The sequence below is a fragment of the Camelus bactrianus genome, chromosome 17 (genome assembly GCF_048773025.1).
Source record: "Camelus bactrianus isolate YW-2024 breed Bactrian camel chromosome 17, ASM4877302v1, whole genome shotgun sequence".
NCBI classification, from domain to species: Eukaryota; Metazoa; Chordata; class Mammalia; order Artiodactyla; family Camelidae; genus Camelus; species Camelus bactrianus.
Genome location: NC_133555.1, coordinates 11,169,633 through 11,174,286, shown reverse-complemented (window position 1 = coordinate 11,174,286; position 4,654 = coordinate 11,169,633).

The window sequence follows — 4,654 nt, the reverse complement described above, 5'->3', positions numbered from 1 at the left end:
CCATGATCACTGATTGCCATGGGGGAAGAAAAAGCCAGAAGAATTGAGCACTGTCTCTTAAATGCTTCAGCTTACCAGTGACACATGTCCCCTCCACACACACTGCACTGGCTAAAGTGAATCCTAAGGCCAAGCCTGACTTAAAATACTTTGTCTTTTGATTAGTAACATCTGCCACCGGGAGGAACCAAGTCAGAGGTTTCCCGTGTGTGTGTGTGCGTGTGCACGCGTACATAAATGTACATATAAATACAAACATATATATACACACACACACATATATATACATATATTCAGATATATACGCACATATATGTTTCAGAATACTTCGCCCAAATGAAATTTACATGGATGTATAAATAAATAAAACAAATGTAAGTGGAACTGCTGAGGCTGACGCTTTCGACTCCCATCACCCTCCCACACTTAGCCGGGACCGTGGCTGGACACTCCCTCTGATGCCATCTAATGACCAGGAACAGAATAACGTCATAAGCTTCTAGCTTAAAAGTGAGAGGCCAGCACCATGACCAAACTCCGATGCAACCAGAGTAAGATGTCTCATAACAGCCGTGCTGTATGAGAAAGTTAAGCAGTTCATGAGGGAAATGAGAAGAGAGACAGGGAAACTGACCAAATTAGGATCTGAATAAATATACTTTTGACAGCAGGCAGAGGGCTTGGGTCCCCAGATTCCAGTAAAAATATTCTTAGCCGCCATTGACATTAGTGAACCATCTGTGTTAAGATGTAGCAGAAAAATTAAGACCCTTCGTGTTAACCAGAAAAGATACGTCATAGGAAGTTAGTAATGGATGCATGAGTAATGCGGCTTTCAATTAAAGAAAAACAGAACGATGGAGAAAAGTGTCTACCAATGAGTTCAGTAGAGAAACTAACTGGAAAGCCACGTAGGCGGAAAAAGGCTACGACGGTTTGCAGGCCGGGGCCAGAGCCGAGAACAGAGCCCAAAGCGTTCAGAGACAAAGCTCATGCTGAGATGCCAGACTCCAAATTACTTGGCAATTCTTCAACTCAGATCAATCTGAGTTCACGGCATGTCTGCTACGTGCGAAGTGGTATCACCAGAACCGGGGAGACTGACATTGCAAGGGAACAGACAGGAGTGCCTGTCCTCAGGGAGCTTACGTTCCCCGGGGAGAATGGGGACAATGAGCTGGCGGAGCAAAAAGATGATGGACTGACATGTAACCCTGCGCTTGGCGGGTTGTCGTCTGAAGGTGGAGGTGGGGGAGAAGGCGGGATATAAATCACCTGACAAAGTGTCCAGGGCAGTGGGCCATATGACACCTTTTTTTTTTTTCCTCAAGAGAAACTGTGATATTTGAACTGTGATGACTGCTGGAAGGAGTGGACACACTTCTATGAGGAGGGCAGGGACATTCTAAGAGGAGAAGGATGGAGGAGATGGGTGGCCTCACCACTCTTTCCGACACTGCTGGACTCAGCACGGACGCAGAGCTAGTTATTGGTGGTCGCAGGAGCAGCACATAGAAGCTTCTCTTTTCATTGTTCAGCTTTCAGCGGTGGCATCAGACCGCCGCATGTGGACAGGAGCAGTTGGTAGGCCTCACAGTGTACACATCCTAGACAGGCAAGCACTGACGGGTCTGATCACTCACCAGTGTTCCTTCGTGAGAATGACTTATGGACTTACATTAACCATCCAAGAGCTTAATCAAAAACTAGGGACCCAAGAAGAGGGACCTCCTGATCTAAAAGGAGTTACCTTTGGTCTTTACATCTAGACATGTATCCCATGGAAATAATTCACAGAGCAGAGAAAAATTTATGCAAAGTGCTGTTGATGTTAGCATTACTTAAAACATGCAAGGTGGAAACAAACTTAACGTCCAATCTTTTCCGAGTCATCTGATATCTTCCTAATGAATTGTTTTTCGCTAAAGTGAGTCAGCACCAGTTTCTGTTTGCTACTGGAAATCTTGACTGATATATATGGAAATAAACGCACAGATGAAATAATACCCAATCAAAATAATTAAATATCCTGATTTTGTGGTTACCTCCTGATACTGGGAGTCCCCCCCGCAACTTGAACTGGATTCTAAACCCTTTCTATTTTCCCAAGAGGTCACGATCACAATAATTTATCAGTAAACATAATTGTAAGTAAGTACTTCCATTATTTAAAAAAATTAAGAGGAGGTATGTATTTTTTTTCCAAAGAGTCACAACAGCAGTTGACATCAGACACACACAGATGTGGCACGTGCTACCTAGAGGCCCCTGCCGTGGGACAGGAGCACATAAAGCCCGCCTTGACTGGCTGGAGTCAGACGCCGGGCTTGAGGGTCACTGCCGCCCAAACGGACACATACAAAACCCCTCCGCGCGGACCAGACGAGGCGCAGTCGCGCTCCTGAGATCACCGTCGCTGCGCTGTGAGTCTCCTGTGCGCCTGCGCTTCCTGGCAGAGCACTTCCTCTAAACTGGGGGGCTGAGTTCTGCTTTTGTCACTCACATGCTAAGCCGAGCTGCCTGCTTTGCACACATCCTTTCACTGAGCTGACGGCCACCGTGAGAGGTGGGGGCTATCACGCCTATTTCTTAAGATCTCCAGTCACTGTCTCCCTATGAACTGGGAGGTTCAGGCTGAAAGATTTTCTAGGTCCCAGTCACCTTTCATTTTCTGTGACTCTGTGAATTCAGATCTTAGCTCACAGAGTGCTCCTTAACCTTTGTCCGATCCACTTGGCTCCCATCTTTCCACTGCCTGGATACACTTCCGATTTCTCCTCCTGCTAGAGATTTGCAGCCCTGTTCCTGCTTCTCTCAACCCTGTCGGACACGCCTCAGCTTCGCCCAAGACAGAAAACATGAGAAGCCAATCCACGGGGCTGGGAGAAGAGGAACGGATGCTGGTTTCAGTAGAGCAGAGTTTCCTACGGTGAGGCCCTGAGTCCACTGCAGGCTATAAGAGTCCTCCCAGATGGGTTATAAATGTATCCCAGGATGTACGTCTTTTCTTTGGAGACAGAAGACCCAAACCTATAGATGTTCATTTTGATGCACAACTAAGGACTATTTACTAATAAAGTTAAAAAACATGGGTAACTGAAACTTGGTTTTCATCGACTGAAATTAGGGTGTTATTAGGGTTTCCTAAAGACTTTAATTTTATATTCTATTAAGAACTGTGGCCACGACCCAGTGCCTTAGAAACACTGCAAAGCTTCTACTGAGAACATACAAGCGTGAGATGAAGGGATTCCCACGGCTTTCGGGGAGGTGCTGCCTTACACGGACCGCACCCGGGCCGTCTCAGCGGGCCTCGGTCCTAGATTGTTGCTCGTACTGTTGCATGAATTAACGCAGCTGAAAAATGATGCTGGGATTTGCTTTTGTTGATCGTGATGTTGGCCGAATGAGGCATTTTCAGCGAATTTACCGTCACCTTGTTTACTCCAGGTTCAGCCATCTCGGGGTTCTTCTGCTCCAGGAAGCCAGACCGCAGGGGATGGGCGGAGGCAATAACGAGCCGAGACCCAGGAAGCCAGGGAGCCGGCCTGCTGTCTCTTGTGCTTCGTCACAAGGTTGTTTCCCGCTGGCAGGAGCCCCTCTGTGCTGGCCGGGATGCTCGGGCAGCCGCCATACTCCAGTCAAGTGAACTGACTGCGTTGCTTTAAATTTATGTCAGACCTGTCCCTGGAAAGGCAGGGCACCCCGGGATGAGCCAGGCCCCCACCGCAAGCGCTCCCTGTGCCAGGCTTGGGCTTAGAAGAACAGCGCTGTGAAGCTCTTATTTTTCTGAAACACTCAAGCATAAATCTTGCTGATGACGGTTTGGCCCAGTGCCTTGGGCAGTGATGTAATCCATGCATACAGAAAGCCATAGCCCTCTCCCTGCAAAAGTGTTTCCTAACTCACTCAGCTCAAGGGTCCCTTCATCCAAACATCTCTCCTGGTTTGACCAAGCAACTGTGGCATTTGCCATTTTATGTTGAAATTTTATTTATTTACTTTTTTTGGTTACATTGTCTGTAGAGCGCCTGCTGAGGACAGAGACCATGCCTCACTCCCTTACGTATGCTCCATGCAGAGCCCAGTGCTGGGATGGGGCCGATAAATAATTGTTGGACTAATTTCAACTTGGAAAAGGATGTGACAGACAGAAGAGTCCAGCCTCTGCCTCCCCAGTCCTTGTATGGTGCTGCTCGAGTGATGACTTACAGAGAGAATCCAGTATAGACCCCCAGACCCCAAGTTAGGACAGGAGAAAGGGGGAGATGTTGAAGATAAGGATTGCAATAACCTACCTCAGCTGAATGCTTTCCACCTGCCAAGCCCTGGGAGAGAGACTTTCCATCCAGTACTCCAGTCAGCCCGCCCTACTGCTCCGCACGTAGGCATTTGCAAACCCACTAGAAAGGAACCAGACAGTGGAAGTTTGGTTACCAAGCTTGCACAGCGTGGAACTAGCAGAGCTGGGACTTCAGATTCAGACCAGTCTGTCTCCAAAAAGAACGTAATCACTGGAGTGGAAGACAAGGAGAGACACTGACGGCAGGCGGGGCGTGCAGTGCGGCGGGAGCTCGGCAGGCAGTCGTGGGGCACGCAGTCCTTGGAAATGGCAGGGACGGAAGAACGCGGTGGGGGGGACCAGGGCATGTGC